Source organism: Dermochelys coriacea, chromosome 1, assembly GCF_009764565.3.
Source record: "Dermochelys coriacea isolate rDerCor1 chromosome 1, rDerCor1.pri.v4, whole genome shotgun sequence".
Lineage (NCBI taxonomy): Eukaryota > Metazoa > Chordata > Testudines > Dermochelyidae > Dermochelys > Dermochelys coriacea.
In genome coordinates, this window is record NC_050068.2 from 254417996 (window position 1) to 254431878 (window position 13883).

The following is a 13883-nucleotide window of genomic DNA, read 5'->3' on the forward strand; positions in this document are numbered from 1 at the left end:
TGGAGTACTGTGTCCAGTTTTGGGCCCCACACTACAGGAAGGATGTGGATAAATTGGAAAGAGTACAACGAAGGGCAACGAAAATGATTAGGGGTCTAGAGCACATGACTTATGAGGAGAGGCTGAGGGAGCTGGGATTGTTTAGTCTGCAGAAGAGAAGAATGAGGGGGGATTTGATAGCTGCTTTCAACTACCTGAAAGGGGGTTTCAAAGAGGATGGCTCTAGACTGTTCTCAATGGTAGCAGATGACAGAACGAGGAGTAATGGTCTCAAGTTGCAATGGGGAAGGTTTAGATTGGATATTAGGAAAAACTTTTTCACTAAGAGGGTGGTGAAACACTGGAATGCGTTACCTAGGGAGGTGGTAGAATCTCCTTCCTTAGAGGTTTTTAAGGTCAGGCTTGACAAAGCCCTAGCTGGGATGATTTAACTGGGACTTGGTCCTGCTTTGAGCAGGGGGTTGGACTAGATGACCTTCTGGGGTCCCTTCCAACCCTGATATTCTATGATTCTATGATTCTATGAACTGTAGGCTCTGAAGTTTTACATTGTTTTGGTTTTGAGTGCAGTTGTGTACCAAACCTCCCCTACATTTGTAAGTTGCACTTCCACGATAAAGAGATTGCACTACAGTGAATTGAAAAATACTATTTCTTTTGTTTATCATTTTTACAGTGCAAATATTTATAATCAAAACTAATATATATACTTTGATTTCAGTTACAACACAGAATACAATATATATGAAAATGTAGAAAAACATCAAAAATATTTTATAAATTTCTATTGGTATTCTATTGTTCATCAGTGCAATTAAAACTGTGATTAATTGCAATTAATTTTTTAAATCGCGATTAATCTTCCAGAGTTAATCACATGAGTTAACTGCGATTAATTGACAGACCTAATATAAACATTTTAATTGGTGTGGGTAGGGTCAGCAAAGAGAATTCATGGGGGAGGGGAGGAGGGTTCATGGACTGGGAGATTGCAGTTAGAGAGCATTTTAATCACATGGACAGAGCAGCCTGTTTATTTCTCCAGCTTGCTGGATCATTTCCACTTGGAGCTCCTGCAAACAGCCCCTCTATTGAGCAGCTAGCATTCAGCGCTGAATATTCAGGACTAGATTCTTGTCTTAGCCCTTTTCTTTTTTCCTGTTCCCTGGCCTTGCTTGCACATAGTGGGGAGTGGAGCCTTCTCTGGGAGGTCAGCCTCACAGTTTGAGAAACTTGTGCTACTTTCTGAGGGGAGAAGGAGCAGAAGGAATTGAATTTGCTCTAGGTTTTTGAATCTCTAATTTGTGTGTATTGGGGTCTGAGTGGAGAGCTGTTGAGAAACCTGTCAGAAATATATTTAGCTGGTAAGCTCTGTGGGATAAAACATAATGGCCATAATGGATCAGACCAAAGGTCCATCTAGCCCAATATCCTGTCTTCCGACAGTGGCCAGTGCCAGATGCTTCAGAGGGAATGAACAGAACAGGTAACCATCAAGGGATCCATTCCCTGTCACCCATTCCCAGCTTCTGACAAGACCTCTTAGTATGTATATGTACAGTCCACAGTACTGTGGGACACTGATCTTTGCTGTGACCTCTAGGATGGCCTAGAGCACATTGTTAATAAATTAATTAATTAATATTATTTTATTTATTATTGATTACCACCCCTTCTAATTTTGTAAAACAGATATGCTCCAGATGCGTTTTTAAATTCTAAAAGAAATACTATTCTTTTCTCTTTAGTATATCTTCATTTCTATTGCTTTGTTTTGCTGGGTTTTTTTGTTTTTTGTTTTTGTTTTTTAAGTATTTGGGTCCTTCCATATTGCTGCTGCCAATCCAGATGGCCCATCTGGACTTTTTTGAGAATCAAGATTTCTGTATGGGTCTGGCAAGTGGTGCTCTTTTTGATGGGACAGATTTCTCTGGCTCTTGTATAGTTTTTCTCTTTTCTCCCGGTCTCCCTTTTCTCTGTTTGCTTGGTATCTTCTCCATCTTTATCTTCTCTCCGTCCATCTTCCTTTCTTCTTGGCTACCTCCTTTTACCAGTTCCCCCCACCCCCAATATTTCCTCTTCCTCCCCCTTTCCTTTTCCTTCTCAATTGTCTTCCTCATCTCCCATCCCTATTGTCATTGTTTTCTTGTCTCTTCCCCCTCATCACTTGTCTTCTTGCTTTGTCCTCTTTGCCTGCGTGTCTTACTGATGCACCACCTCAGTGCTTAAAGTGTGTGTAGGAGGAGAGGTCACAAGGGATCACAGACCTGGCAAAAAATAATAATTAAGAATTGAACCAGGTCATTGAGGGGCACACTTTAAGCACAGTTTTACAGAAGTTGCATCTCCCGGATTATTATAGACCCCACACATTTTTTCAGACCACTTTAAGCACTGATCACTGTGCTGGGCCAACTTGGCTTGCTGTTAGATTCAGCAGCACCTGTTGCAGAGAAGGAAACATAGCATGGGCCCCTGGTGTAGACCTGTTTCAGAGTAGCAGCCGTGTTAGTCTGTATTAGCAATAAAGAAAAAGAGTACTTGTGGCACCTTAGAGACTAACAAATTTATTTGAGCATAAGCTTTCGTGAGCTACAGCTCACTTCATCGGATGCATTTGGTGGAAAATACAGTGTGGAGATTTATATACACACACAGAGAACATGAAACAATGGGTTTTATCATACACACTGTAAGGAGAGTGATCACTTAAGATGAGCTATTACCAGCAGATATTCTATCCAGCCAACTCACTTTAGTTTTGTACCCCTGTGGGACTGAATCAAAGGTTTGGGGCTTTCATGCCTCTTCTCATGCACTAGTGAGTTGAAGTTCAAGGGTTATCATGATGATTTTCCCCAAAAAGCCACTAGTGAGTGGATACCCCTACCAGGTGACTGGGACCAAGAAACAAAGACCAGTCTCTTATGAACACTCGTGTGTGCCACACATTGATTACATGGGGTTCAAAGTAAATGGAATTTTTGGCAAAAGTGCAGAGAGGGAGCTGTCCTTCTGCCTGGAAATGAACCTGGCACAGAAAAGGAGGAGGTGATTGTGAACTTTCAAATTTTCCTGGAAGGAAATGTTGTTGCAGAGAAATCAGAGAAGACAAAATCTTCCATACTGCTATGTGCAGCAGACTCAGAATCACTGGAGATCTACATAATACATTAAAATGAGAGCATGAATGTATCTGCAAACTGACAAAGTCATCCAAAAAATTCCGGAATACATTCAAGGCATATATTCTTTAAAAAAAAACAAAACAGGTGCTGGGGCAGATGATTGACTATCATGTTGCAGAGCTATGTAATGACTAGGTCAGGTGAATTTGAATAGTTAACAGATGGATCAATTAGATATCAGTTTATTTCTGGTATAACTGATCACTAAGTCAAAGTAAGGCAACTGTGAGAAATGGACTTGACATTCCAAAGAAGAGTGCATGTTTACAATGTCGGTGAAAACTACTGCCCAAAATATGTGGGATTCTGGAGAATGGCTGTCATCATAATTCCACGCACAACATGAGGTCAGATATTCCAAACATAAATCTCCATGTGGTTCCTGAGGAGGGTAAGGAAGAGTTTGAAATGTTCCTGTCTTGCCAGGCATAAATGCTGCTATGAAAAATAAGATCTGTAGTGAAATAGAGGAATCAGAATGCAAATGAACCATTGCAACCACATAAGATTCCTGAATGTCCTTGGTCCAAGGTTTGGGCCAGTCTTTTAAAATTGAAATATGCCTTCTTGGGTGAAATACTACTCCAGATTTTTAAAACTGAGCTGTTGCACAACACATGAAGTAACAAGATAATAGCACAGTTTAAACATGGTTTGCTCACCGTGAGATTCCAGTTAACAACAAATAATGGGCTATAATTCACAACTCTTTCAGGTGTATCAGTTCAAGCACACCAGGGCAAGCCCATACTACACACCATAAAATGGGTTATCACACAAGTCAAAACAAAAGGGCCCCATTGGATTCATGGGGTCCATACTTGGCACTGTTGGAATATCACAACACCCCTCACAATGCTTCATTAGGACCACCAGTTCAGAGATTTATGGGTGGAAGGACAAAGACCTTTAACATGTTTCTTTGACCAAAGACAATTAACCCTGAAGTAGTTCCAACAGAATGATAGTCCAAGAAACTAGAACACAAAGAAACTACTACAACAAGAATGCTAGACACTTACCCCTGTTGCGAGTGGGAGAGAATGTTAGATTTCAAAGAGGCCATGTCTGGCAACTTGCCAAGGTAATGGGCACCCAAGATACTACCAGCAGTGCTCCTGGATGGGCTGACATAATGCACATCCAGTCAACAACAATGAAATTACAAAAAAACAGCAAATCCAGGATCAAGGTAGCAGATCCACCTAAAGAACTGTTCTGAGAACAAGTTGGCCAGGTGATCAGAAAGCCACTGAGCTTGAAAGGTAATCGTTATTGACTAATGGTCCAGAAGAGGTAGAAGAATCCTTTTGTTTGCCCTGGCGGTTGATGTTATCTACTCTAACCTACAGCCTAAACGTCTCTCCGTGTTTTATTAATTGTCCATATTAATTTTTGGTGGTTGGTTTGGGTTGATAGTATATTAGTTGCATTTGTTTGTTTGGCTGTTTTAAAAAAGACGTAACGTCACCCACTAGAATTGGTGGCGACTGATCCCTGCCATGTACCAGGCATGTAATTGTTTGTAACCCAGTCCCATGTCAGGTGGCTGGTGCTAGGAAATAAATCTCAGTGTTTTGGTGAAGTTTTCAGAGCTAGCATGATTTTTTTTCCCCTTTAAAAGAGAGGGACTCTTTCAAAAGCTTCTAATGCTCTGCTGTAGTCAACCCTAGGACACTTCCAACAGTGCATACCATAGTGTGCTTCTCAGGCGATGGAGGCATTTGGTGTATGCAACTAGAAACTAAACAGTGTGTGTTACAGGAGATAAGGAAGGAGCAAGACATGAGTGGGTTTCTAGTCAGAACAAGTGATGTATAGCTAACTCTGCTATAATCCTGTCCATGACTTGCTGCTTCATAATCACCTGTAGTGCACACTATTAGAGAGCTGGTCCCAAGTCTGATGGACTAGTTCTCTGTATTATTGGCAGCAAGGGTTGAACTGGGGGGAGAATATTCTGGTGGTGCTTGACTCATGGCCTCGTTACTAAGCTTCCACCTTAGTTTGCTCTCCCCTCAATTCTCCCCACACCACCTTCTTCTGTGGGCTGCTACTTCCTTCACCTTTCCTCTCATAAATGCTGTCCCTCTTCCCTTTTCTCTTTCCCCCTCTTTCTGGAGTGCTCACTCCAAGCCTTGGTATAATAACTAGGAGTAATAGGATGAATTTAAGAAAAAGAAACGTTAGGCTGGAGATACACTTCCTAGCAGGGAAGAGTCTATTAGAGTGAATAATATCCATCTCCAGGGAAGGGATGGAACATTTAAAACTAGACTAGACAAAGCCCTAGAGAATGCACAGTAGGGAACAACCCTAGCAGGGCCCCAGAACATGGTTAAAATGATCTGCCAGATCTTTTCCAGCCTAATTTCCATGCTACTCAACCACAGTGGATAAACACAGGTAGATGTTAATGCTCAAATGATTAGCACTGAAATAGTTAAATGTTGTCAATTTAAAACTGTTGTCGTTAGGCTATGCAGTTGACACCCCTTATGATAAACTAGACAAGTCTCTTATAGCTATTGGGTCAAATTCGATTCAGAAGTAACTCTGTTAAAAGGGAGTGATGCCAGGGATGAGTTTGCTCCATTGTTTCATCTGTTTGCACACTCATGAAATAACTATAGACCTGTTACATTCTGGTCCCTGCTAGAGGGTTTTCGTCACCACCAGTAGCGTTCATAAATAAATAAATATTAAAGACACTGAAGGCTTAGCTCCTGGAGAAAACGGAGCCACTAGGAAAGTTTTATTTATATATAGGTAGTGCTTTATGGATTTAGCATCTGATCCAAAGCCTGTTGAAAGCAATAGAAAGACCCTATTGACTTCAGTGGGCTTTATTCAGGTCCCTCTTCCAGTAATGTTATGTTCAACAATTAGATCCGATCATGTACACTTTTGTGTTTCAGTTGATAGCTGTTAGGCCCTGCTGCTGCGCCTACTGAAGTCAATGAGAGTTTGTTCTTTGACTTCAGTGGGTGCTGGATTAGACCCTTAATGATTTGCTGGGTATACTCTGGTGAGGCTGTCCTGCAAAGACCAATGGCCAACAGTGTTTTATTCTGTTAAGGAGAATAGGGCTTGGGAGTTTAAAAGTCCTGACTTGTCCTCTGTGTTAGTATGGTTGATTGATTTGGGTCATGACAGTGTTGTAATGTGTGGACTTCTTTTTCCCCAGAAGAAATATTAGAATAAGACGTACTATTGTTTTTCCTTTTACTATCATTATTACTAATTTGCATTGCAATAGCATGCAAAGACCCCGTACCAGGATTGTCGCCCCATTGTGATAACCACAGTTGTGGAGGCTGAAGTTCTCTATCCACCCACATGGGCAGCAGAAATGAAAGGGTCTTTCATATCAATGTGCTTCAGGCTAGAGATGAGAAAAGTGTTCAGTCTCCATAAACCACTCAGTCAGCAGCCTTTCTCCAGAGACTGCTACCACGGGGGCCTATTAGAACCATGTTTTTTCTGATGTGAACACTTACCCACTAGGAACAGGTGTAAGATCACCAAGTCAGTTCACGCAGGGCATTGGGCAGTCTTTCTCTAGTAATGATATTTGGTTAGTAAAGTGAAGGGCTGCATTTGATCTGGAGAACTAGAGATGGAAGATTCCATATCCTAGGGGCAGTCCCCTGAGCTATCCAGTCCCTCCTTACACCCACCATATTTGTTGTCCCAAGCCACACCTTCTTGGCTTGAGATGTCACAAGAATAGCTAATCGTGGCTGGCTGGGTCAGCACTGGGATTAGCTGCAAAACGAGGTGGTGGTGACTGATGTAGTAGATGGAATTCTTCCCTCTGAAAATGTTGAACCAATACCACAGCATGGTAGTGTTGTGGAAAATGAGTCACACCATCTGTTTGGTTCAAACAGTCTGAGGTCTTTTTATTTTTGAATACAAGCATGCAGGGAGAAGGAGACAGAGATGGTCACACACAGGTGCCACCTTGGTCTCCCTCTGTCCTGCCCCTATAATACCAGTCTTATATAGTATTTTACATTTCAGTCAAATGATACATTTCCTTAATTTTTTTATCATTCAAGCATTGTTAATAAAGCCTTATAAGGAGCCAAGGTAAACAGCTTTATAATTAGCATTGTGCTGACGCACTTTGTTATTATCAAGATCTGCGGTTTGCTTGTGGCAGTGTTTTGTCTAGAGGCTTTTGCAGGTTTGGGGGGGCGGGGGTTGCATATAATGGACAGCTAGGGACTTGTGCTAGGCTAGAGGTTGGCCTAGTTTGTTATCTGTGTCAAAATACCACGGCCCAGCATATGCTCTTAGCTTAAGCTAAGTCTTACAGGATGCAGGCCTGTAGGTCTCTTGCGTTACTGCTCTTGCCTATGCTGCATATAGTGCATAGGTCTTGTCACAAAGTGGGATAAGGTCAGGTCAACAATACTTTCACACACAGTAGTAAGGTTCAGTGTGTTGCAGGAACTGCCATCTCTCAGATAAAATGTAAAATGAAATCTCCTTGACTACATCTGGATATTAAATATCTCATGGCACTCTTTGCAAGTGCAATGGTGTGCAGGCCAGTTTCTGCTTTCAATATTCACAATCTGTAGACCTAACTTCCCCTCTACTTCAATTGCTTAGCACTCAGTTTTAAATCTGCTTTGTAGTATTGTTTGAAGGTTATAACTAAAGCGATAAACAGAAAGTAGGAATGGATCGCATTCAGGTTCAATTGCCAAACCATCGGAGTGTGTGGGTGGTTGAATCAAAAGTTTTTCCTTTGGCCCATTTCTAGCTCTAACAGCAGCCATATTCCACTTCAGAGGTGACTCAGCAATCAGCAAATTGAAGCAATCCATATAGGGTGAATCCTGATTCCTTGTGCAAAGCTTAAGTAAATGGTCCTATTTATTGCTGTCAAAACACTTGAAAATTCTGAGTTCAGGAGCCAATCACTCCAGGTTTACAGAGTGGAGAGATTGCACATTGGCATTATGGATACTGAGAAATAACCATACAATGTCAATCATACAACCACATTCAAATTGCAGAATATTGCATAACTGGTGGAAAATCCCTGCACTGTGATTGGTTGAGACAAAATAAAGGCCAGATTAGATGCTCATAATGGTCTCTCTTGGCCTTAAATCTATGATTCTTGTGAGTTCCCCTTCAGTACAATTATTCACATATATAACATCAACTACAATCTACTCTGGCTAACAGTCATTATTAGCCAGTCAAAATGTAGGAATTTACATAAACACTGTATATCTCAATCTCAATAGCTAGTCTTTGAATATACAAATTTACAAAGTCTTACTGGTTACAATAATCTCTCAGCTCCTGTACTGAGAATTTTTTCAAGCTGTTTGCCAGCAATACATATAAGAACATAAGAATGGTCATACTGGGTCAGACCAATGGTCCAGCTAGCCCAGTATCCTGTCTTCCAACAGTGGTCAATGCCAGGTGCTTCAAAGGGAATAAACAGAACAGGCAATCATCAAGTGATCCATCCACTGGTGCCCACTCCCAGCTTCTGGCAGTCAGAGGCTAGGGATGTCCAGAGCATGGGGCTGCATCCCTGACCATCTTGGCTAATAGCCATTGATGGACCTATCCTCCATGAACTTATCTAATTATTTTTTGAACCCTGTTATAGTTTTGGCCTTCACAACATCCTCTGTCATTTCAGTGTCTCAATCCCTTTAGCTGAAGCAGAAAAATGCCAACATTTACATGACAGAGAAGAGAAAAAAACAGGAAAGAAAATTATGCTGTCAATCTTCTGTGAGAGAGAATTTAAAAAAATAAAAGCTTGAGTTTAATTTAGAACATTAAAAATGTCCATGTAGAAACAATTTGAGTGTGCTTTCATTCGACACAATAAAAAAAATATTTTGGGCTAATAAATACATTGGTTTTCAGCCTCATTCTTTATGATAATACCTTGGCAAATTTCATTTAGTCCAGGAAATGCTTATTATTTTGAGGCAACACCTTCAAACCGTCTTTATGAAAGTACTCTGAAGTTAATTGTCCTATTCTCAAGTTATTTAGCAAGGGAATCAAGAATGAAAAATTACCTTGGTTTTAAGAATCTGCTTCTTTCAGTCATACAGAAATGGTGTAATATTTATAATGGGCTTGTCTTCACTTCCATACCAAAAAATATATAAAAGCTTGCAAAATGCAGCATGTAAAATGACAGGTTGATTGACAGTCCACTTTTAGTCCCTGATATATTTACTTATTATTTAAAGAGGCACCGTCATCTCAAAAACTATATTGAAAAAAATCCTTACCTTGTTCTTTACTAATAGTGTAACAGAGTTACTGTATTGTATTACTAATCAGAGTCCCCATGGGGTGACTATATTAAATATTAGTAAGCACACCCACAGGCAGCCCATAAAATGTCTGACTCCTCCCATGTGAGAAATACTTCTGCCTTGGGAAGTAATTCTTAGAGGAAGTTTAGGGACGGATGGGTGTGCATGCTTCCTGTGGAAGGGACAAAGTGAAACTGCCCTAGCAGGACGAGGGGAGCTGCCTTTGTACTCTATTCCTTCAATAAATAGATGTGCTTTTGTTGTTTCATGGAGCTCATGTTTGCATTGTTGTTGTGGGAACTGTGCCTGGCTTTGCTAACCAACCAATATGTAGACCCCAAGGTCACAGAACAATACTAAGGGCTCAACCCTGAAAAGACAACCATACAGTGAGACTCAAGGCCTGCCTAGAGCCCTGCTGAAGTCTGTAGGGGGTCTGTGCACATTCAGGGGTCTGCCTATATGGTTGTTTTTGTCGGGTCATGGCCTCTATTATTAAGATCTGAAAGAATTTAAAAATCAAACTTACTTTTCACTTTTTAGTTTGCTTTTTTTTGTTTTTTGTTTGTTTGCTTTGTTTTGCTCAGGTGAGAAACTAAACTAGACCAGCCAGCTTCACTTTTGTTTCTAGTCAGTTTCTTTCTCGCTCTTTTTTTTAAAAAAAATTTTCATTAGCACACTGCTGCCATATTTGGGCTCTGCAAGTCCCTGATAGCAATAGTTAAATTTCTGCAAAAACATGTTTGTGCTTTTTAAGAAATGCACGAAAATATTCTTATTCGTGTTGGATGTTAGGTTTTGTAAAAACTTTTTAAAAAAAATAAAATAGTTTCCTCCACAGTTAATTTGGGGCCAAAACTACCTGGCAGGTGGGCTCTACAAAACAATCTAATACATATTCTGTCCTCATTTGCAAATCTGCACCCTGATGCCACAATTAGATCCACATGGGCAGAATCCTGCTGATTTCAAGCAAAAATACAGCAAATCATTGTTGCAACTTCAGTGAGAACTGGTGGATGCTCAGCCCTTTTGCAAAGCTCATTTATTACAGGTGCTAAAAATGGTTTTAGGAGCCTAACTTTAGGGACCCAATTTTGGAAATCTTGATCCAGGTGCACAGGAAATGCCTGGCTGAATGTCTGACTGCACCAATTAGCACTGGCTATGATAGCCAGATCTCCATTACTCATCTCATAATGCCAGTCACATCATTTAAAGAAGCAGACCTTTTTCAGCCAGGTTCTGTAATGTGCTCTGTTATATGGTAAATTTGCCAATAATCCTCTGAACATTGAGACTCAGGGTTAATTTCCTCTATTCTTTGCTGCTTGGCAGGTCAAATAATTTTTCATACTGGAAGAGGTTTGATAGATCCTTGAATGTGAGACCACAGGGGAAAACCCAGGGTGCTGCAGATAGTGGTGTGTGGAATCCGCCACTAAGTTTAGGGTTGCAGTACATTGTTAAACGGCAACTGTGTCTCATCCCATAGGTGACTGCATTAAGAGGTGGGGGGATTGTGCAAACTATAGTTCGTCAGCCTTCTAAATGAATCTAAGTCATGGTATTAATTGAAGACAGTGGGTTCAGTACGTGTAAAGATATTGACAAGAAAAATACCACAAAATAAAACCTTGAGAAAGCTTTGCCGCCAGTCCAGCCCCCGGCCCAGGCACTGAAGATAAATACAGATGGCTACTGCCAGCTCCCTGTTGCTAGGATGACTCACACAGCTCTTGTTAGAAGGATGAAGACCAGAGGATCAGTCTATCTGCTCAGAGGTGGTGGCAGCTATGTTTGCTTTTACTCCCAGCAGCTGAGCTCAATGCCATGAGATGCGTATAAGCAGCACAGGCTGCTCTCTGAAGAGCTCATGTCAAAGAGGTGGGGTCGCCTTTCTCAGAGGCCTCTGACAGACCTCACTCTGCTGTAATCCTGAGTGCCTGGTTCCCCTTTGCTGCTGAGGGCCTCTTTTGCTCTGCCCCACTGCACTGAAGGAGCAGGAGGGATTCGCAGCATCACTGGGTCAATTTCAGCATGTGGCAGGAACACCAGACATGGTGCAGAGATAATGTGGCATATGGCCCTTAGCCAGTGTACTGGATCTACCTGCAGCAAAACTTCAGCAGGATCTTTTCTTCTGTGAAAGCCAGACTTGTGGTTTGTGACTGGGTAAAGTACAGATTAGTTATCAAGGTTCTATTGTAAGGTTTTAAGCCACTGGGCTCAGGGTGGTCTTATGTATGGCCATGCTGGATGTGATAGAAAGAGGAATAGCTTTCTGAAGAGGGTATAAACATACCAGAAACAATAGCTATATGTTGCTGTAGTGTTTGTTTGCTTTAGCTGCCTTCCTGAAAAAGTGTGGAAAATCCTTGATTCTCATTGGCAAAGGGAGTAAATTCTAGGAATGAGAGAATTATTGGTCTGATACTTCTTGGGTGCTTTGCAGTCTAATGGTGAATGTGTTGCCTATGTGCACAGAATCTGCAAACAGTTAAGAAAGGGGAGGTGGTGCATGCAAATATGGCCATAATTAAGGGAATGAAGGCTGCACTACAACATTATTCCTTTCAGGAATCCACATGGAATAGAGAGAGGGGGTGGTGCAACATGAAGCTGCTGCGACCTGTGGTCCAGGGGCTAACCAGCTCGAACAGCATGTGCCCAACTATAACTGAAGACTTATGGTAGGGTCCTGGCAAACGTGTGATTTGCCGCTTCACGTTGCCCTTCTTGAGTACTTCTGTATGGACCCCTGTTGCGTGTGTGTGTGAGAACCTGGGTGCATGAGGCTGCTTTCATGGATGTTGTCTGGCCATGATTGCTTACGTCTTTATTTATTCAAATTCAATTCTTAACCAAAGTTGTACATGTCCTGTTTTTATAACTTCAAAGTATACCCTCAAATTAACACTCTAAAACCACCGGATACACTTTAGCAATGCAGTGAGCTGCCCGCAAAATGCCAGTGTGCTCATGTTTACCCACTAGGATGCTAAATCTCATAGACAACCATCCCCTGGACCTCCGCCAGCCCATCACTGCTCTCTGAAATTAATGTTTTAGGTCTCTCATGTAGTGAGATGTGTGATATAAAGTGAGTGTGTAGTCATCCAGATCCCTTTCAATACTCTTGGCCCTGGCTATCTGCTATATACCAGGGTCTGACTAACTTAGTCTTTTCTCTCTTAGTCTTTCTTTTCTCTGCTGGGTTGCTTACCTGCTGCAAGTATGGGGCCACTTTTGCAGCCTTATGTTCACCCTCTTCCTACCCCACCTATGGCCATGGTCAGTTCCACCAGTCTTTACCTCTTCCTGCCTGTACACATGACCATTAATACTAGTTTTGTGAGAGGAAGAATTACATTAATTGCAGTAGTGTCCAGCCAGACTCAGGGCTCCATTGTTCTAGGAGCTGTACAAGCACACACATGAGAAGCTGCAATCCTTGCCCTGAAGACCTGGCATCTAAGGCCAAGGTCCTATAATCAAAGCTCCATGGCCAGACACTTGTATCTGCTGGGAGGAGGAATTCGTGAGGGGATAAGTGTCCACCTGAGTGTATCTGATTCCAGGATTGGGCCTCTGTGTGGGTTCTAACCCTGCCAAGACTTGCACACTTGGTTAACTTTATACATGTGAAGAGTCTCATTGAAATCATGCACAAGTCTTTGCAAGATTGAGGCCTAGAAATGTATGCATAGTGCATTTGTTTCAATTAAGCTCACGAAAGCTTATGCTCTAATAAATTTGTTAGTCTCTAAGGTGCCACAAGTACTCCTTTTCTTTCTGCATAATTTTGAAAGCATTTCAGGAGAACCGGGCCCTTGACTTGTCTTGTCACATTAAATTATGTGTCAGAGAAATTATTGGTCTCTATGAAGAAGACTCCTAATGTACATGGACACATCTCACTCAGCCTGTGTAGTTTTTTAAAACAGAAATCTGATAGTTGAAGGCAGGAAGATGATTCGTCTTGTACGTGGGTTTGGGCAAGGTTTGAGTGAAATCCAGCTGAAAGGCCTCTAGCAAAACCTGTGGTGCTGTATTGTATTGAGAAGAGCGAACAATTATCCAGGGAAATGCCTCAAGATGGAGGTGCGGTAACGCCACCTTTTATCTAGTCTGCCAATACTGGCTTCACGCTGTGCAACCCGGGCCATTGAGTCTTTCTAACTTCCTTCGCCTCAGGTAGCTAGGTGGAGCTGCTGCCCTGCATCTTCGCCGCCTGTGTTAGCCATCATTTTCAGGGTTTACGCTGGATCTGGCCACCTGGCATAAAGCCCAAGGTAATATTTCGGACAAGCCTTCATTGCTGATGGCATAACTCCAACAAGCAATCCCCAACTTCGGATGTTACACCTCCTCTACC

The 13883-nt window shown here is 41.7% G+C and overlaps 1 protein-coding gene across 3 annotated transcripts in view; it reads left to right on the forward strand.

Annotated features, from left to right (window-relative positions):
• RFX4 (regulatory factor X4) overlaps nt 1-13883 on the forward strand; it is a 132861-nt gene that overhangs the window by 13384 nt on the left and 105594 nt on the right. The window lies entirely within an intron of this gene.